The sequence below is a fragment of the Canis lupus genome, chromosome 9 (assembly GCF_011100685.1).
Source record: "Canis lupus familiaris isolate Mischka breed German Shepherd chromosome 9, alternate assembly UU_Cfam_GSD_1.0, whole genome shotgun sequence".
Taxonomy (NCBI): Eukaryota; Metazoa; Chordata; class Mammalia; order Carnivora; family Canidae; genus Canis; species Canis lupus.
This window is the reverse complement of record NC_049230.1, coordinates 4,675,321-4,695,821: the sequence shown is the minus strand read 5'-3', so window position 1 is coordinate 4,695,821 and position 20,501 is coordinate 4,675,321. Positions and strand designations below refer to the sequence as shown.

Here is a 20,501-nt window from a genome sequence, read left to right as displayed (position 1 = left end):
AGAGAGAAGCAGGCTCCATGCCCAGAGTCTGAATGCGGGACTCAATTCTGGGACCCCAGGATCATGTCCCAAGCCGAAGGCAGACGCTCTACCGCTGAGCCACACGGTGCCCCAGTGTTTGCACGTTTTCATAACCCGCATAGGTCACAATGTGGAGTAAAATCCCATTGGCAGTCAGGGGACCACACTCACCAGCTCAGGGGAGATGGTAGCCTGGAGCTGGGCCCAGGTGTGTCCTTGCAAAAAGCCACCCCTCTGCTTCTCTCTCCCTCCCCTCCTTCGCCTTCCCTCCTCCAGCAAGAGGCTGAAACCAGCTGCAACATTTCTCCGCTGGCAGGGAGTGGGGAGACGGGGTGGAGGGACACCCTGAGGATCGTAATCAAATGTGTAACTGGTTTACCGAGCGGTCTCAGGCTCCAAGGCATAAACATAACCACATAAAATGGTTTTACATGTTCCCTAATCAATGCCATAAGCCATACTCTGTCAAATTCCACTTTCCATCGCCTGCTGACATCTCAGGCAGGTCCCACTGCCTTCTGGTCTCTCTCAGTTATTAGAAATTCCCTCCTGGCCTCAAACCACGACCTCAGTCTGATTCTGTGCCTTCAGGTCCCATGGCCTGCCCCAGCCTGCCCCGGCCTGCCCCGGCCCAGCTGTGGCCTGAGGCAGGTGTGCTGGCTGCCTGGCTCTCTCAGCCTTGGTCCGGTTCTGGCCTGACTGCAAGGTGGTTTCCGTGGAGATGGCAGGCCCATTCCCCTCCCACTGCTCTAGGGTGATGTTCAGACTCACGCTGGACGTGTCCGTGGCTGAGAACGCCCTGCTGAAGGACCCCCGTGTCCCCCATGATGGGGGAACAGGGCTGGCTGAGGACAAAGCACAAGCCTAGGGCAGCACATCGACAAGTCCTTGAAAGAGACAGAGTGACTTTCCTCTAGGGACTCAGCTGCCTCGATGTTCATACTTTGCTGAGGGCGAAAGGCAATCCTAGCCCAACTCCCAGGATCCTGTGAATCTACTTTAACATATAAATTTCCTTCAGAAATTTCCTTTATCTCTAAACCCCCAAGGTACGCGTCGGCGATCACCCCCCAAGCACATGACCCACCTGTACGCATCTGAAGGTCTCATGACTCAGGTTTTATTAGACGGTAATGAGTGACCTTTTCCCAACATTAGCCAGCACCCCCTCAAGGTCCTGGGAACCTTGCTTCCAAGATTCCTTAGAGACTTTCACTCTCCCTAACCATCTCCTGACTCCCAGGGATATAATCAGCCACCCCTCACAGGCCTGGGGCAGCCGGTCCCCGGGCTTTCATAAAACCACCATTTTGCACCAAAGATGTCTCAAAAATTCTTTGTTGGTTATCAGCTCAGGACCTCACCTATATTACAAAACTTCATCACCCCAGGCCGGCCAATGCTCTGGGCCCCTAGCCCTTGGTGGAGCACACCCAGGCGGTTCACGATCGCTGCCTGTCCTCGGCGTCATGGTCATTCACAAGGAGCCACAGGTTGGGGGACCCCCTGTCCTTTCTTTCGGGCTACTGCATCCCAGTCCCTACTTGCCCATGTTCCAGCGAGAGTGCTGCCCTGGGAATGGGAATGCTCCGGGTTGGAAGTGGATGGGAGTTCCTACATTTGCATGCACACCATACTCCAGAAGACCCGGGCCTGGCTCTCCCGGGGACGCCTTCTCCACACCCCAGTCTGTCCTGAGAGCAGAACAGGGTAGATGGGAGCCCGGCAAGAACCCAGCTAGGAGCCTGCCCTCCATGGCCTCTCCTCACAGACCCTGCCAATGCCAACAGTCATCCCCTGGAGCCCCACTGTGTGCCCCTCCGCACTGGAACATAGAATAAAATCCCAATAGATTAAACATTTATAATGAAGCAATTCCTATACATTATTCCATCTACTCTGAGAGAAATATTCTACTTTTGCCTCCATCTTATGGTGAAAAAATTGACATTTAGGGAGGGTGTTTTGTTCAAGATTGCATGATCAGAACGGTGTTATTAATCCGTCTCTGTAGAACAAAGAAATCTTACAAAGCTCAACGATTTGCTGGGGGCCCAGGGGGTGGGTCGGCAAACCATGGCCTGTGAGCCAGATCCAGCCGATTCCTCTAAGCCCACAAGCTAAGAATGGTTTTTACTTTTTTTGAAATGGTCAAAAAAAACTCAAAGAGGATGATTTTGGGACATGAGAGATTCATGTATCCTTCAAATGCTGATGTCTACAAATAAAATTTTATTAGACACAGCCACCCTCATTTGTGTACGAATTGTCTGTGGCTGCTTTGCCCTACACCGTCGGAGTTACGGAGTTGCAACAGAGACCATCTGGCCTTCACAGCCTAAAATAATTAGTAGCCGATCCTTTAAAGATAAAGTTAGGCAAAGCCTGCCAACATTGATTTTTCTCCCTCACAGTTCTCTGGGTCTCCTAGGACTATTTCCGGGCTGCAGGCTGGGTTCAGGGAGGCCTCCATCTGTGCCTGTCTGGGGCTAGCAGGACCCAGAGCACGTCCTTGTGGTGGGTGGAGAAAGAATAGCAGAAATGATGTAGTTTTGGAATATTGGCGAAGTCCGAAGTCAACGGCCAAGGAAGAATTCTTGAGATGTCTTTGGTGCAAAGGAAAAAAAAAAAGTGATTTTATGAAAGGAGCCAAAGTGGAGGCAGGAGGAGAAGGAGCTGCTGCTGTGTGCTGCCCCCACATCGTCAGGTGCTGCTGATTATATACTGTGGGATTGGGGACCAGTAAGATAAAGTCCAAAAGGACTTTCATATGCTAAAGACTCACAGGATCCTGGAGGCCTGGCTATTGTCAAACTAAGATTGTTTTCCCCTCCAGCGAGGCATTAATATTAAAACAGTTGGGAGCTTCCTGGAGGAATGTTATACCCTTCTAGTACTTGTTGATGGGTTGCAGATTATAAAGACATTAAATTTTTCTCTACATTTCCTTCTACCTTTGTCTCCCACGTCAGAAACAGATGATCGGCCAAAGGCCCCACCTGGGGCCACACAGTTGTCGTCCCCGTCGCCCCCCCTCTTTCGCAGCCACCTGCCAGGCCCATTCCAGCAGGAGGGTCACCAGGCTCACACACCAAAGGGCTGCAAGGTCTAATTCCCTTACGAGGAGTGAGTGGAGAGTCAGAAGCCAAGATCTCATCCATCGACCACAGGTGGGGACTTAGGATTTGAACTCAGGACTGTCTGACTTGAGAGTCTGTGTTTGCTCCTCCTGCCTCACTGACTTCGATCCTGGGCAAAGTGTCACGGGTGCAACAAAGAAGAGAGTGGAAAACTTTTTGGGGGACAAGGCAGGATGGTTTCCCCATCGTTCCCTGCCCACAAAGGCTGTTCCTGAGCACCCGAGGGGACCATCCAGCTCGCCACCATCTCAAGTAGCCTGGGACCAAACAGAATGGCTTCTGGGGCCTCCGGAAAGCCTCGGGCAGAGCTGGCAGGAGCACTCGACTCTCCAGGAATGCCCTTGTCGGGACTGAAGAGCCGGCTGGCCATTCACTTCAATTACCCGGCAGGCATCCTCCGGAGCCAGCTCCTTTCCGAGTCAGAGTATAAATAGGTCATGTGTGTCTGGAAGCCCTAACAAACGAGAGGGGGGAAAAGAAGGAAGAAGGAGCGATAGATTCCCCCCCTTCTCCCCCCCACCCCTTCCCCCCACCACCAGTGTTTCACTGAAGCAGGAAGGAGCGGACCCACCCTGGAGGCTCTGGTTGTGAAAGGTGCAGCCGGGCCTGGAGGAGCTGCGGGGAGGCCGATAAGGGGGCGCACAGGTCCCCCCCCACCGCCACACCTGCAAGCACCCCCGCGGCCCACACAGGATCCCCCGGGGCCGTGACCCAATCGGACACTCGCCAAGCAATCCACCGAGGGAGGAAGAATTGGGATCCCTGGGTGGCGCAGCGGTTTGGCGCCTGCCTTTGGCTCAGGGCGTGATCCTGGAGACCCGGGATCGAATCCCACATCGGGCTCCTGGTGCATGGAGCCTGCTTCTCCCTCTGCCTGTGTCTCTGCCTCTCTCTCTCTCTCTGTGACTATCATAAATAAATAAAAATTAAAAAAAAAAGGGTCATGTCCCCATTTAAAAAAAAATAAAATAAAACGTGCACCCGCAAAAAAAAATAAAAAAATAAAACGTGCACACGCTGCTCACTCCTGCAGCTGCTGTGTTTGAAAGAAAGATATGGGGAGAAAAGAAATGTAGCAAATAATAGAGCCGCTGACGTGTTGCGGAACACCCGGGAGAAGGAGGTGATTTTCTTGTCAAGCTCCACGGGCATCAGGACGCTGAGCAGCAGTGGACGGAGAGGACCCAGGCAGGAGCCCATGTCAGAAACGCGGTGCTGGATGAGAGGTCTTCCGGGCCCACATCCCTGCCTAGATTGTCCCTCCGAAGCGTGGCCCGGATCAAATCAAACACTCCGGGGCAAGGGGACTTACATAGGTGGGGGGGGGAACCCACCACTTCCTGAGAACGTCTCTGTGCCCGCACAGCAGGTTTTACAGATGGGGCTCCGGGCAGCCCTGCGTGGGAGCGAGGCGTGACTCAGCCCATACTACACACGAGGGGACAGACTGACACAGAAACGTTCAGCGACTTGCCTGAGGCAGCCCAGCTCATGGGTAACACAGCCCATGTTGAAAATCGGATCCGAGTCCGGACCCGTGTTTTTCATTTATGACACGGCCTCCCAAAACGGTAGGTGAAAACCCTTCACCTCCGAGTGGACACGATTTGGACAATGTGGGTTGCTGCAAAATTGTTTTGCAAGATTAAAAGCCTGTGCTAAAAAAATAAAAAGCCTGTGCTCACCAATTATGAGCTCCCTGCAGCCCTGCCTCCCCTACGGATCAAACCGTCAAGATCCGCGGCAGCCAAGTCAAGGCCGCAGCTTGTCCTGCTCTGTTTTTGACGACCCGGAGCCTCACTGGGTGAGAGTGAGGCCTTGGGACCCACGCGCAGGGGGCTCTCCCCCCAGCTGTCTCCCACCCTTTGCCCCCGCCTTCTGTTCCCAACCGTTTCAGGTAGACAGCAAAGCGGAGAACGTTGACAGCGAACACACGGCTCTGCCGTCTAGATTCTACCTTTAACGCTCAGCTGCTCCTGCTTTGTCCGGTCCTCTCTCCTCCCTATGAGGCCAGATGCTTGGCTCCTGTTTTGAAAACATAAACAGAACCATAGTTGTATTCGTTGCATTGCTACCTTAGCCGCACGTTCTGCGTTGCTCTTTACTCAATTATGTTTTTTGCACCTCTTAACCTCATGCACGATCAATGATTAACTTTGCTTTTTATCCCCACTCCCTGTTTACCTACTGATTGTAGAAACCCAATGGGGACCTGAAGGTGACATTTGTCTTGGTGTATTTGATCACACCAGGCCCCAGATAGTGCCTCCTTGTCCAGAAGAATGCTTACCTCCACATTGTTTCTGGAACCCCCTCCCTCAAGTGTTCAAGAACCCCCTTCCCCACCTCTCACGTACATAAGCTGCCCCTAGACTCAGCAGGGCAATGCAGCTTGGGGAAGGCAGCTCCCCTGCCTTCTCATCAGGCTGCCCCTCCGATAACAAAACTTTCTTTGCTTTAAAACCAGTATCTCAGACATTGGATCACTGCTGGTCAAGTACAAGGACAAGTTTGAATTCTGTAACACTTCCATCCAACTATCAGTGCATCTTTGCATTTCTTTTTTTTTTTTTTAAGATTTTATTTATTTGACAGACACAGAGAGTGTGCACAAGCATGGGAGGGGCACAGGGAGTAGGAGAGGGAGAGAGAGAAGCGGGCTCCCCGTTAAGCAGGGAGCCTGATGCAGTTCCATCCCAGGACCCTGGGATCATGATTTGAACCTTAAGGCAGATGCTTAACTGACTGAGCCACCCAGGCACCCCCATTTTTGCATTTCAGAGCTGGCTCAGTCTGTGGAGTGTGAGACTCTTGATCTCGTGGTGGTGGGTTTGAGCCCCATGTTGAGTGTAGAGATTATTTATTTTTTTTAAGATTTTATTTTATGTATTCATGAGAGACACAGAGAGAGAGAGAGGCAGAGACACAGGCAGAGGGAGAAGCAGGCTCCATGCATGGATCCCGACGTGGGACTCGATCCCGGGTCTCCAGGGTCAGGCCCTGGGCTGAAGACGGTGGTGCTAAACCGCTGAGCCACCCGGGCTGCCCTAGAGATTACTTAAAAAAAAAAAAAAAAATTAAAACAAAAAAGAAGTAAATTGCTGTCACTGGTACATTTCCCCTGAATAATTCGCATGCCTATCATTCACTTGAGCTGTATGTTTTACATTTTTTCTTTTGAGGCAAAATGAACACACAATGCAATGCCCATATCTTAAGTGCATATTCGTTGAGTTTTGACAGATTCCGTACACTATGTGTCCCAAATCTCCATCACGGAACAGAGCACTACCATCAGCCCAGAAAGTGCCCTCCTGTCCCAATCAGTTTCCACTCCCAACTCCCAGAAGCAGAGGCGATGTGATAACGTGCACATGACCATGAGAGCCATTGGTCTTACCATGTAAATATTCCACCGAGGTGCCTGGCTGGCTCAGTAGGAGGACCATGTGACTTTTGATCTCAGGGTCATAACTTCAAGCCCCACACTGGGTGTAGAGATCACTAACATATATTAATTAAAAATGTTTTAAAAAATAAATACTCCATCACCTGGAAACGTTTGAGCTGAAAGAATAGTAGTATGGCTCACTAAAGGCTCATCACAGCCACCTGATCGGGGTGACATCCTGTGGCGTAGCTGGGCTATACCCTCTAGGATGCAGTAGATTCCCTAGATTGATGGCCAACGTGCGGTGCTACATCCACAAGAGCTGGAACACACTGGTGCTACACAGGGCTGTGAATACCAGGACCAAGAGTCCTTGGGGCCACCTTGGGGCTGGCCAGCACTCCCACCCACAACCCAGAAGCACCAGCAGGTTCACGCCTAAGAAGTCAGCTTGAACCCACAAGGGACAGGAGGGAATGGAAAAACACTTCCTCTCTGCCCTTCCAGGCAGACAATTCTTTTTTTTTTTTTTTAAAGATTCTTTTTTTTTTTTAAGATTTTATTTATTTATTCATGAGAGACATAGAGAGAGAGAGGGAGAGAGACAGGCAGAGAGAGAAGCAGGCTCCATGCAGGGAGCCTGATGTGGGACTCAATCCTGGGACTCCAAGATCACGCCCTGGGCCGAAGGCAGACACTCAATCACGGAGCCACCCAGGTGTCCCACGCAGACAATTCTGAGATGCATTTCACACGGCTCCTGAGAAGGTCCTGGTGAAATCACCAGCAGCGGCCAATGGCAGTGACAAAATTGATGACTCATTCTCCTCCCCTGTCCACTCCTCCAGCCCCTCACTCCTGTTCACTAGGGTTACTTCCCAAACAAACAAGCCTTAGTCTCTGGCTCTAGCTAGTGTGTGTGTGTGTGTGTGTGTATGCGCGCGCACGTGTAAGCACACGCACCCATGCCTGTGGCGGGGGAGGGGTCCTAAGGCTGAGCAGGCATGTTGTATTGTTGGTGGTTATTTACTTATTGAGGTACAATTACATACAGTAAAGTGCACAGCTCTTAAGTGTACAGTTTGATGGGGTTTTGTTTTAAGATTTTATTTACAGGGATCCCTGGGTGGCGCAGCGGTTTGGCGCCTGCCTTTGGCCCAGGGCGTGATCCTGGAGACCCGGGATCGAGTCCCACATCAGGCTCCCGGTGGGTGCATGGAGCCTGCTTCTCTCTCTGCCTGTGTCTCTGCCTCTCTCTCTCTCTCTGTGACTATCATAAATAAATAAATAAATAAATAAATAAAAAAAAAGATTTTATTTACTTATTTATTCATGAGAGACAAAGAGAGAGGCAGACACAGGCAGAGGGAGAAGCAGGCTCCATCCAGGGAGTCCAATGCAGGACTCGATCCCAGGACCCCAGGATCACATACTGAGCCAAAGGCAGACACTTAACCACTGAGCCACCCAGGCGTCTGTTTGATGGGTTTTGACAATGCATATACACTGATGTAACCAACAGGCTCAAACAGCCCATGGAGTCTCACCAGCAGCCTAGAAGATTCCCTGGTGCTATATTAAGTTTATCCCCATACCCAGATGCAACCACTACCCAGGTATTTATTCTGTAGGTGCCTTGGGTCTGTTTCTGCACCTGATGTAAACAGAATAAATGCGCAGTATTTTCATGGTGGATGAGAGGTGGCTGAGAGCTCTTTGTCCTCCTCCCATAAAAGGCAGACTCTGTTTCCCTTCCTCCTGAGCCTGACGTGTTTCGACACGGAGGGCTGTGGAAGTGATGCTGTGATCTCCAAGGCTGCGGCTGCAGAAGTCTGCAGCCTCTGCATTCTCCAGGTGGACGCTCCCTCTCCTCCCGGGAGTGCTGATGGCCGAGCAGCTGGCTGCGGCAGGAGAAGAACCGGGGTCCAGCGAAGCTCTGTGCCAGCATGGGAGCAGCGTCCAGTATGATCCCCAAACACGTGCCATACAGCTAACTTGGCACTTAGAGGTCCCTGAAAACCCCTAACTGTGTGTATTACAAATAAGAAAGGCCGAAAACGTGAGTCAACCGTGCAATTCAAGATGCTGGGGGAAGAAAGCAGAGTAAAGCTAAACAACAACAACAAAAAAGTGGAATAAGCTAAATAAAAGTAAAAGAGAAAAGTCATGAAGTGGAAAACAAATAATAGAGAGCCTCAGGGAAACAAGTTTTTATTGGAAAAACTAATTAAAAAGAAAGCCATAGGGACGCCTGGGTGGCTCAGTGGGTTGAGCGTCTGCCTTTGGCCCAGGGCATGATCCCAGGGTCCTGGGATCAAGTACTGCTCATTGGGGAGTCTGCTTCTCCCTCTCCTTCTGTCCTTCCCCTCTCCCCGCTCATGTGCTCACTCTCTCTCTCTCAAACAAATAAAATCTTTAAAAAAAAAACACAAAAAGATGGGGGCAGCTGGGTGGCTCAGTGGTTGAGCATCTGCCTCCAGCTCAGGACGGGATCCTGGGGTCCTGGGATCGAGTCCTACATTGGGATCCCCGCAGGGAGCCTGCATCTCCCTCTGCCTATGTCTCTGCGTGTCTCTCATGCATAAATAAATTAAACAAACAAACAAACAAAAAAACCCAAAACTATAGCCAACTAAAGCAAGAAAAAGACAAACAGTATCAGGAATAGAAAGGGGGACTTAACTCCAGACATAGTAGAGATTTTTAAAATTATAACTAATGCTAGGGATTTTTTAAATTATATGTGAATGCTATGAACAACTTTATGTCAACACATTTAAAATTTTAGATGAAATGGAGAATTTTCTAAAGAAATGTAAATTGCCCAAATTGACTTAAGGAAGGAAAACTTGAATAAAACAATTAACATTAAAGAAATTGAATCAGTATTCATGTTTCTCTGCTTCCCACTCCTCAAACACCAAGGAAAATACTTGTTTCAGGGGCACCCAACTGGCTCCATCGGTGGAGCATGCGACTCTTGATTTTGAGGGTTCAATACCTTCGTTGGGGATAGAGCTTACTTTAAAAAAAAAAAATGAACAAGTATTTCCTAAATACTTGTTTGTTTCAGAAGGAAAAGGGTTTGGGAATGGGATCAGCAGCACCCAATCTAATCTAAAGCCAAAACCAGACAAAGGCCTGTGGGAGAAGGAAAAGTAAAGACCCAGCTCACTTCTGAAGATATGTGCAAGATATGGAAATTAAATAACAGCAAGTTTAACTTTGCCAACATCAAACAAAATTGTGCTTTATTCTAGGCATGTAAAAATAATATCACAAATGTTCTTAATGCCCTCCAGGTTAAAGGAGAACAGCTATGTGACTGTCCCAACGGTTCTAGAAAACATACCCAATACAAATCATAGTCACTCTTGATTTTAAAACACTCTAACAAAGTAGAATTAAAAAGTAACTTTCCAAAAAAAAAAAAAAAAGTAACTTTCCAGGGCACCTGGGAGGCTCAGTCAGTTGAGGGTCTCACTTGGGATCAGGTCATGATCTCAAGGTCCTAGGATCCAGCTCATGGCTGGCTCCCTGCTCAGTGGGGAGCTTGCTTCTCCCTCACCCTGCTCATGCTCTCTCTCTCACATAAATAAAATCTTAAAAAAAATAACCCTCCTACCGGATTAACAGGATTCATCAAAAGCCCACTACTAATAGACTTAATAGTGACGTTTCAGAAAGAGTTGCAATAAAGTCCCAGGGAAGCAGCACCTGGCTGGCTTGTCAGTAGAGCGTGCACTCTTAATCTTGGGTTTGTGAGTTTGAGGCCCACGTTGGGTGCAGAGATCACTTTTTTAAAAAAAGATTTTTAAAAATTTATTTATTTAGCAGAGACACAGAAAGAGGCAGAGACAGAGGCAGAGGGAGAAGCAGATGCGGGACTCGACCCCAGGACCCCATGATCATGACCTGAGCTGAAAGCAGAGCAACCCAGGTGCCCCTAGATTACTTAAAAAAAAAATCTTAAAAAAAAGGCCCTAGGGAAGACAAGGATGGCCCCACTTGTGTTCCACCTCATACTGAACATACTGAGTACAGGTAGTCCCTACCTTTAATTGACACCGTGCCAGGTGCAGGGCATACGAACATCAAAGGTTCTTTTTTTTTTTTTTTAAGATCTTATATATTTATTTATTTATTTTTAAATATTTATTTATTTATGATAGACATAGAGAGAGAGAGAGGCAGAGACACAGGCAGAGAGGGAAGCAGGCTCCATGCAGGGAGCCCGATGTGGGACTCGATCCTGGGACTCCAGGATCACTCCCTGAGCCATCCAGGGATCCCAACATCATAGGTTCTAACCAGCAGGTAAAACACAGGCCCTCGTGGTCCTGATGCAGTCGGGGAGACAAGCAGGTGGAGCAGACCGCGCAGCAGGATGGAGCCACAGTGGGGTGGTGTGTAAGGTGCAGAGGGAAAGGAAGGAGGGGCACCCCACTCTCCCTGAGGGGGGCTAAATTATACTTTCCCCAATTGTTATAAAATGAATATCACATATAAAACAAGTATGTAGAAGTAATTTTTCCAACTTGTTAATTCATGAGGAAACCAGTTAGATGTTAAGACCACTAGAAAAGAGAATGTGAAAATCAGCCATGTATATAGGCAATCAGGAATGCTAGAATGGGTTTGCTAATCGATGCCCCGCTGGTCAGGGTCCTGGGGGAGGGGCAGTCACATAGAATGTTTGAGGTCACCTGAGGACCCAGACCCCAGTTGTATCTCTGCGGGACAAAATCCATCTGCATTGTTATGGACAAAAATTATTTCAGTTTTCTACATTCTAACACCCCCCCCCCACCCCATTCATCAGAGCTGCAATCATCAGAGCTTGGCTCCTCCAAGCCAGGCGAGCCCTGGGGAGGGGGCTGCATTTGCACCCCATTCAAAGTGTGCTCATATCCTTTTGCCAATTTTCAAGCGGACAGCCTCTCTCGGCAGGGGACTATGTAGGTTTGCTCACACCCGCAAGACCATCTTAGAGCACCTCAATCTAGCGCAGTAGAATGACCTGGGAGCTTTTATTTTTTATTTTTATTTTGTAAAAATATTCTATTTATTTGAGAGAGCCAGAGATGGAGAGAGAGCATGAGGGTGAGAGGGAGGAGCAGAGGGAGAGGGAGAAGAGGGAGACCCCCGGCTGGATCCCACAACATCCTGATTCCCAGGCCACACCCCAGACCCATAAAATCAGTATTTGGGAGGCGGGGTAGGGGCGTCCCTAATGTCAGGCTCTAAGCTCTTAGGTGATTCTGATGGGCTGCCAAGTTGAGAACCAGAGCTCTGAAGACATACAAACAGGAGCTGGAGGCTAGCTCCACTCCCCTCCCCTCCCTCTAACCCTTAGGCTCCCTCCTCTCCCCTCCGCTCCCCTCCTCTCCCAGGCTCAGCCTGGCTTCCACTGTGCCTCTCTCAGGGTCCTGAAACTTCCCTACTTTTGTGCAGAAAGCATCAAGTGGGGGCAGCCCAGGACAACCCCGTTCCCACTGCACCCTGGGGAACAGTCCCCGAAGATGGCATCTTTTGAAAATGTTTTCCTCCAACACCCAGAAGGACCCCACAGCTTGAGAGCAGCAAATGAGAAGAAATCTATCACCCTCAGGAAATTGGCTCCGGCAGCCCCGCAGAGTGACAGTCATCAGAAGCCCTTTGAGTGCCCGGCTAAATAAATAGTTTAAAACGAATGCAGCAGCTGCTGCAGGAAAGCATGTAACCCCAAGATGGGTGGGCTGTGGGGCTGCCTGGTTGTGCTCAGCAGGCAAGGGCATAAATCTGGGCACATGGGGGGCCCCAGCTCCCACTGGCACAGAAGGCAGAATGGAGCAGATCTGCTCACAGCCTCCAGAACATGTTTGCAGCCTGGGGAGAGCTCCAAAGCCAGGGCAGGACGCACACCTCCTCAGAACGGGGTGGGCATGGGGGGTGTGTGCTGGGGGTGTCAGGTCCAAAGGCGAACAATACCCGGGACTCCCTGGGCCCCAAAGGGAAGTCTCTCAAGGTGGGTACAGAAGATAACTGTCGTCTGCTGAACCCCAGGCTTGCTCCAGTCCCTCGGCCTCTGAGCCAGGACACCATGAGCCACTCAGAGTGGTGACAGGGCTCGGCCAGCTCCTCCAGGGCCTCTCTGAGCCACTAGACTGGAAAGGGATAAAGAGTCCTCATTCCGATGAGCCGGAATCACTCGGCTGATCACCAGGCAGCACCCAAGCCTGGAGACTGTTTCTTCCTCTCCATGGGGACTCTTGCGAGCTGCGCCTCTCCAGGAAGAGGTTGTTACACCAACGCGACTGTTACATCAAATCAGTTCATCACTGCCAATCTGCAGAGCTCCTGCTCCAGGTGGAAATGTGCTCAGCGATCAGAGGGGACGTTTTGAAAAGAAAGACACGGAGAAGCACATCTGCCATTTCAGCAAACATCGCTTCCTGAGCACCAGCTGTCACCCGGCCCTCTCATCCTCGAGCCTCCAAACACCCTGCACAGCACCCGAGGCAGAGACCACAGTCACCTCCCCGTAACCCCTGTCCCTCTGGCAACAGGAGCAGTCAGTTAAAAGATTTTACTTTGCAAACTCCCTTGTAGTCAAACATGACAATCCATGGTGTCTGCAGGGAGGCTCCAGCGGAGAAGACTTGCCTTGCTCTTTCCAGCTTCTAGAGGCCACCGTGTTCCTTGGCTCGTGGGCCCCCCTTCCCCACCTTCAAGTTCAGCAGCTTCCAGTGTCACATCTCCGCTGGGTCTCTGACTGTCCTGCTTCCGTCTCACAAGGCCCCTCGCGATGCCATGGGGCCCACCTGGACAGTCCAGGGCAATCTCCCCACCCCAGGGTCCCTAACTTCATCACATCTGCAAAGTGCCCTCTGCACTGTGAGGTCCAGGGATTAGGGCACGGACAGCCTTGGGAGTCAGACCCACGGTTGCCCTGTCCCTCTGGCCTCACACAGGCAGGTGGCTTCTGCGGGGAGCTGTGCACTGCGCACCCCTCCTCACCCCGGCTCTCCCTCCTGGGGCTGGAGAGGGGAGGACGGAGGGGAGCCACCCAGAGAGGCTTATGGTGTCTGCATCCCGCGACGGGGCTCTTGAGCCCGTGCAGCTGCTCCACCCCTGGACAACATCACCTACACGAACGAGTGAGGCCGCTTTTTAGTGTGCATCAGGTTCGGTTTCTGTCACCTGTACCTGCAAGACCTCACGCTCTTTCAGGATGGTACTGAGGGTCCCGAAAGAGGAGGCCAGACGCCAGAGGCTGCAGCTTCACCCTGGCCTGGGATGGTTCCAGGGGAGCCCCCAGCACCTTGGGGGGCGGTCAGCAGCAGCTCGGCCTTACAAGGACTCCACTTGGGTACTGAGGGCCCGGGGGCCCGGGAGCTCAGGACACATGCAGTCCCTGTTCTGGCTGCTCAGGCCATCTGTGCTGAAGGGGCAGACAGTTTCGGCCTTTATGTCAACTGGAGCAAGTCACCATTGCCTCCAAGTCGGCTGTATGGGATTCCCACAGTCCTCGTGGTTTGCACACGACCTTGAAAGCCCCCTCTGTTAGGGTGGCATGTTAGTCACAAGCAGAAATGGAGCTCTGGCATACGCCACAGCTGGGAGGAGCCCCGCAAACAGGCGTCCCTTCTGCATCCCTGGCGCTAGGACCCTCCGCGCCTGCCAGGGCGCCCATCCTCCCGAACCGGCCCCCGCAGGCCTCGGCCCCTTTAAGACGGCCTTGGAGGACCGGGTTTCAGAGCCTCCCGCTTCTCTCCGGCCGCCACCTCGGTGGTGTGTCGTCACTTCCGGCCGGAAGTGCGTGTGCGGAGCGGCTTCCGCGCCGGGGGGCGGGGGGCGGGGAGCGGGGAGCGGGCGGCGGCGCGGGGCTCCGCGTGTCGGGCGCGGGGTGACTGGCTCCAGCTTGGGCCGCAGGGCCGCGACGGGGGAGGCGCCTCTGTCCCCAGGGTTAGCTCCGGTCCCCGGCGATGGGGCGCAGGCGGGGCGCAGGCGGGCCGCGGCGGCCCTTCCCTCCAGGTAGGTCCGGCGCCGGGACGAAGGGCCTGAGGCCGATGGTCTGCGGAAAGGCTCCTGTGTGGCCGCACCTGCCCGGGTGTGGGTGCAGCCTTGTACCAGGCAGCCCGAGCCTGACCTAGAGTAAAATCCCCCGGGGGGGCCCAGTTCCCCCCGGGGTTTGGATTTGCAGTAACAGGTGTGAACATTCTAGCAGCAGTTTGATGATCATGTATGATACTGCAAACAGGACCCGCGCGGAGGTCTGGCTTCCGCAGAGTCTGGGAGCAGAGCTGGCTCCGTAGACGCCCGTCGGTACTTGGCACTTGCACGGGGCACCGTGCTGCGCGGCAGGGGTCACGGGGGTGGGCAAAGCAGCGCGGGGCCTGGTTCCCCGGGAGCTCCTGACGGCCCCGGCCCGGAGAGGAGGTGAACGGTTGCCCTAAACAGGGCGTAGTTCAAGCGGAGGTCAGAGGCGTGGAGGGAAGCACAGCCCTGTTAGCAGTTACATCAGGAGGAGGGTCAGGGTGGGGTCCTCGGGCTGGACCCTGCAAGGATGAGTGTGTGTGGGGGGGTTCTCTGGGAGGTCTCCCGGCGGCATGTGCAAAGGCCCGGGGGCCCAGCAGGTGCGCTAGCAGCGGAGGAACCTGGAGAAAACCATTGTAACCTGCAAAGCTGGGGGAATGCTGTGGAGCCGAGCGGAAGAGGTGGGAAGGGCCAGACCCCGCGGGGCCTGTGGCTCACCTGAGCATTTTGATCTTTCCTAAAAATGGGGGCGAGGGGGGGGTCCTTGGGTGGCTCAGCGGTTTAGCACCTGCCTTTGGCCCCGGGTGTGTGATCCTGGAGTCCCGGGATCGAGTCCTGCCTTCGGCTCCCTGCATGGAGCCTGCTTCTCCCTCTGCCTGTGTCTCTCCTGAATAAATAAATAAAATCTTTTTAAAAAAATATCCTATTTATTTGTTCATTCATGAGCAACAGAGAGAGACAGACACAGGCAGAGGGAGAAGCAGGCTCCATGCAGGAAGCCGGACATGGGACTCGATCCCGGGATTCCAGGATCACACCCTGGGCCGAAGGCGGCGCTAAACTGCTGAGCCATCTGGGCTGCCCAATAAATAAAATCTTAAAAAAAAAAAGAAAAGAAAAGAAAAACAAAACATGAAAACAATGTGCTAAAATCTGTAATTCCGGGATCCCTGGGTGGCACAGTGGTTTAGAGCCTGCCTTTGGCCCAGGGCGCGATCCTGGAGACCCGGGATCGAATCCCACGTCGGGCTCCCGGTGCATGGAGCCTGCTTCTCCCTCTGCCTGTGTCTCTGCCACTCTCTCTTTCTCTCTGTGTGTGACTATCATAAACGAATAATAAAAAAAAACAAAACTGTAATTCCCAGAAAACACCATGTATAGGGCGGTGCTGTCCGGTGGAACCTCCTGCAGTGTTGGAAATGGCCTCTATCTATCTGCACTGTCCCGTAGAGCGGCCACAAGCCACGCGGGGCAGTGTGGCCGGTGCTACTGGGGACCTAGATGTTTCATTATAATATAATCGTAAGTGCTCCTCCGAGGCCAGTGGCCACCGTGTTAGACAGCACAGGTCTAGCTTGTGCTGCAGGCACAGGGGCAGCTTTATTGGAATCACACCACACAGACACTCTCTTACGTCTTCTTCACCTCATTCCCCCCCAGGTAGAGGCTGAGACGAGTCTGCCTTTTTTTTTTTTTTTTTTTTTATTTATTTATGGGATGGACACTTGGGTGGCTCAGTGGTTGAGTGTCTGCCTTTGGCTCAGGGCTTGATCCTGGGGTCCTGGGATCAAGTCCTGCATCAGGGTCCCCACAGGGAGCCTGCTTCTCCCTCCGCCTGTGTCTGCCTCTCTCTGTGTCTCATGAATAAATAAATAAAATATTTTTTAAAAAGATGCTATTTATTTATTTGACAGAGAGTACAAGCAAAGGGAGTGGCAGAGGGAGAGGGAGAAGCAGGCTCCCTGCTGAGCAAGGAGCCTGATGCAGGGCTCTCTCCCAGGACCCTGGGGTCATGACCTGAGCCGAAGGCACAGGCTTAACTGCCTGGGCCACCCAAGTGCTCAGAGATTCTGCTTTGTCTCTTTGTTTTTATTTTTTATTTTATTTTATTTTTTAAAGATTTTATTTATTTGTTCATGCGATAGAGAGAGGCAGAGACAAAGGCAGAGGGAGAAGCAGGCTCCATGCAGGGAGCCCGACGTGGGACTCGATTCCGGGTCTCCAAGATCAGGCCCTGGGCTGAAGGTGGCCCTAAACCGCTGAGCCACCCGGGCTGCCCTGTTTGTTTGTTTGTTTTTAAGATTTTATTTATTTATTCATAAGAGACATAGAGGTAGAGACATAGGCAGAGAGAAGCAGGCTCCCTGTGGGGAGCCTCATGCAGGATCCGATCCCAGGACCCTCGGATCACAGCCTGAGCTGAAGGCAGACCTCAACCACTGAGCCACCCAGGAGTCCTGAGATTCTGCTTTTGGAGAACCCCCCCTATCTTCTGAGGAGCTCACACGTAGCAGCACCTTTATGCTGTTGGCTGGAGGTCAGCCTGCCCCTTGTGAAGTAGCTCCATCCTCTTGCCTGGTTGGTAGTCAGCACACAGATGGAGAAGTGCCTGCAGCGGTCAGAGCATTACTGTTAACATCTGTGCTGGGGCTGGGCGGGGAGGAAAAGCAGTCGCCAGGAAGGGGCTTAGAATCTAGAGATGTGGGCATCGTGAGTGCTGCGCAGCCACGGGGGGCGGGGGGGGGAACATCATCCCCATCTGTAGGACCTAAAGGAATGTGGCCCCCATGAGGACATAAAGGCTGTTCCCAGCAGGTGGAATACAGCAAAGGGCAGGAGAGGGTGGAAATGCCTGAGGATGTGGGCAGCTGGTGAGTTAGGACCAAACTGGGGAACCGTACGGCTGGAAGCAGGGGAGGAAATACGGGAATGCACAGGCTGGTGCGGGGTTTAGGGGCTTTGTCAGGGTCTGGGTTCATTGTGGCTTCCGAGCTGGCAGGTGTCTGAGGCCCCAGGCGGCATATAGATTAGAGATGGCTGGGTGGCCAAGGCCTCACTGGAGTCCGCAGACCTGGAAGGCGGGGGAGCTGGTGGGGGCCGGGTCCCTGCAGGGCACCTTCTAGGTGCGCTCCTGGGTGGAGTTACTGGATCTGGGAGGGCAGTTCGTGGCGCTAACCGATTTGGTAAGGTACGATGAGAACTGACCAGTGTACTTTCTTTGCAGGTGAGTTCGCTGGGAGATCAGTGTGCGGGCTGAACGCGTGCTGGTGTCTTTGCTGCCTGATCCCGGGAACCTGGAGTGTCGTTGTTGGGGGCTTAGAACTTCCTAGGTTTCTTTGCTTTCATTTACTCAACCTGTAACTTCTGAAGCCTGACCTGCTCAAGACCCTGTTTTGTGTGGATGTAAATAAAAGGGTTCAGTCCCCAAGGAGACTTTTCCTGCACTTTATGGTTTTCATCCCCATGACTGTGTGTGCCATGTCGCTTCTGCCTCTGAGCTACATAGTTGGCAGCACCGGTCCCACTGAGTGACGTAGAGAGCCCCTCCCGGTTCTCTGTAGGACACAGGAGCACTCAGGGCCCTGCTCATCCTAGAGCACAAGCCGCCTCAAAATGGGGGCCCGTGGAGGGAGGTGACCGTTGTCTCCTGGTGACCCAGGGGGATGGGGGGCAGCTAGTGTAGTTCAGGGTGGCAGTCACCTTGTGCAGACTTCACTTGGGACAGAACTCCCCAGGGAATGGCTGCTGGCCTCAGCACTGGTCTCTGGAAGCTGCCGGGCGCTGCCCACCTCGGCTTCCTCCTGTGTTTCCAGCCCCTCGGGAGCCATCCACTGCAGAGAACTCTCCCGGGCCTTCCTGCCCTTTGAGTGTTGGCCACGTGTTGATGTGAGAAGAGGAGAAACTAGGGCAGGACGTATGTATGTTGTTACGTGGCATAGAGCGGTTGTCCTGACTTCAGATGTAGTCGTGCTGCCCCTCGGGTTCCTCCCGCAGCTTGTGTCTGGGTCTTGGACGTACTTGGTCGATCCCTTGACTTAACATCTTCTGGCCCAGCCCTTCCTTGTCCAGCTCTACTCCCAGGAGGGTCTGGCTCACGAGTGCCTGACCGAGCCCAGAATGCAGCTTCAGACCCGCAAGGTGAGCCATTGGTGGCCTTTATGACGGACTTGTAGTCAGAGGGACCGCAGATGTGCTGGGGAGGCAGGGCCACCCGGGACACGTGAGTTCTCGCATCAGCAGTGAGGGGCAGGAGTACCACGTTCTCCACGGTGTGGGGTTAGCCCCACATCCCAGCTCCGCGCCAGCCTGCTGTGTGACCTCAGGCGGGCCACGTCCCTGTTTCTTAGTAAGACGGGGACCATGATGACGGTGACCCCCGAGGAAATCGTGTGAAGTGCTCAGGAGCCCTTCAGATCCATGGGCTGGCTGTTGTACATTCTTGGATATCCAGAGCATCTCGTGGTAGTTGGGGCTGCAAGATTCCAGAGTGGGGTCCAGAGTGCCGTCTGCCACTGGAAGGTCACCCCTGCTTCCAGAGTGGGAGCTGGGGCAGGTTTGCTACAGGCTCTTGGTGTTTTCACCCCTTTGGGCTGCTCGCAAGAGCACATAACTCCTGGAGTGGGCACCTGCCCTGCTATCCATGCTTGTCTTTAGAGAAAGGGTAGTAATTGCCCATATTAACATCTTGTGTTAGGATACGTATACTGGGGGAGACTGGACATGTTGGTGTTTCTGAAATAAACCGTTTTGAGCCTACTCCCCGCTTTGTTCTTTGTGGTGCTTTCCTTGAGTGTAAATGTGCACTTGCACACGGTGGTGGTGGCCGGGCCTTGTCTGGCCTCAGTGTGTGTCTGCTGGAGCAACTCTGCGGCTCAGTGAGTTTGCTTCAGCCTTTGGTTTGGTAGATGAATCACAAGCATTAGATCCTGGGCCCCTCTGAGCAGGAACACCGTGTTTCTAGCACGGAAAATGACAAAACGAATGTGCTTCATGTTGACAGTCATTTGTGATGTGCAGGTGCCTCTTTCTCTCTCGTTTGGCGTTGGTGTCGACAGAGGAGGGTGCTTAGCTGTCCCCCGTGGGTCCACATGGCTTGGCCTGAGCCCGCCGAGAACGAGAGACAAACGGATGAGAAGAGAGATGCTCTGATGCAGAGTGGTGTGGGCTGAGACCCCACCGTCTTCCCTGGCAGCCTTGCACCTCTCCAGATGCCTGCTGTCCTTTCAGTCCGCTGAAGTGCTACCACATGTGGGTGCCCCTTTTCTCTGTGGCTGCACCCCAAGACAACAGCCTCCATCCATCCTGCACGCTGATGCAGTGCCCTGGGCTCTGTCGGTGATAGAAGGGAAGCCTGGAACCCACGAGGAGACTCGGGAGGATGTTTCGTTTGGCTTGAGAATATTCCCCAGCTGTCATTCAGTCCCAGTTCCTTCGTGGTGTCATTCCAGCTGGCCGAGGCGTGGCAGTGGTGTACTTGTTTTCCCCAAAGAACACATATTTATGAGAGGCTGCAGCGTGACATGGATGGGCTTCAGCATTTCTGGATTGGATTATGTAAGAGAGAATTGAGGTAGGCAGGAGTCCAGTCTTTTCAAAGAGCTGGGCCTGTTAATAATAGCAGTGGATAATGGAATGCACAGTCTGTAAGAAGTAATTTTTTTAATGTTAAAAATTGCTGTGGAACACAAAAGGCCTGTAAGCAGAAAACGGAATGAAAATTGAACTACAAGGAACAGCACATCACGGTTTTGAACTTCTATCTTTGTCCACTAGAGGACGCAGTCCTGAGCCACCCCGTTCTCTTTTATAACTCAGTACGGTTTTGTTTTGTTTTGAAGATTTTATTTATTTACTTATTAGAGAGCACGAGCGAGGAGAGAGGCAGAGGGAGAAGCAGAAGCAGACTCCCTGCTGAGCAGGGAGCCCGACGT

At 52.5% G+C, this 20,501-nt stretch overlaps 2 long non-coding RNA genes and 1 other non-coding gene across 3 annotated transcripts; 2 read left to right on the top strand and 1 right to left on the bottom strand.

The window, feature by feature from the left end:
- Positions 1 to 1,119: 1,119 nt before the first annotated feature.
- LOC119873219 lies at positions 1,120 to 5,280 on the bottom strand. Its single transcript, XR_005364170.1, has 2 exons — positions 5,119 to 5,280; positions 1,120 to 2,627 (listed from the first exon to the last, which is right to left on the bottom strand). It is a non-coding gene; the product is annotated as an uncharacterized LOC119873219 (long non-coding RNA).
- A 9,129-nt stretch (positions 5,281 to 14,409) lies between these two features.
- On the top strand, positions 14,410 to 18,003 carry LOC102155513. The gene is made up of 2 exons (XR_005364168.1): positions 14,410 to 14,568; positions 17,795 to 18,003. It is a non-coding gene; the product is annotated as an uncharacterized LOC102155513 (long non-coding RNA).
- MIR6516 (microRNA mir-6516) lies at positions 14,706 to 14,820 on the top strand. Its single transcript, NR_128851.1, has one exon. It is a non-coding gene; the product is annotated as a microRNA mir-6516 (primary transcript).
- Positions 18,004 to 20,501: the final 2,498 nt, after the last annotated feature.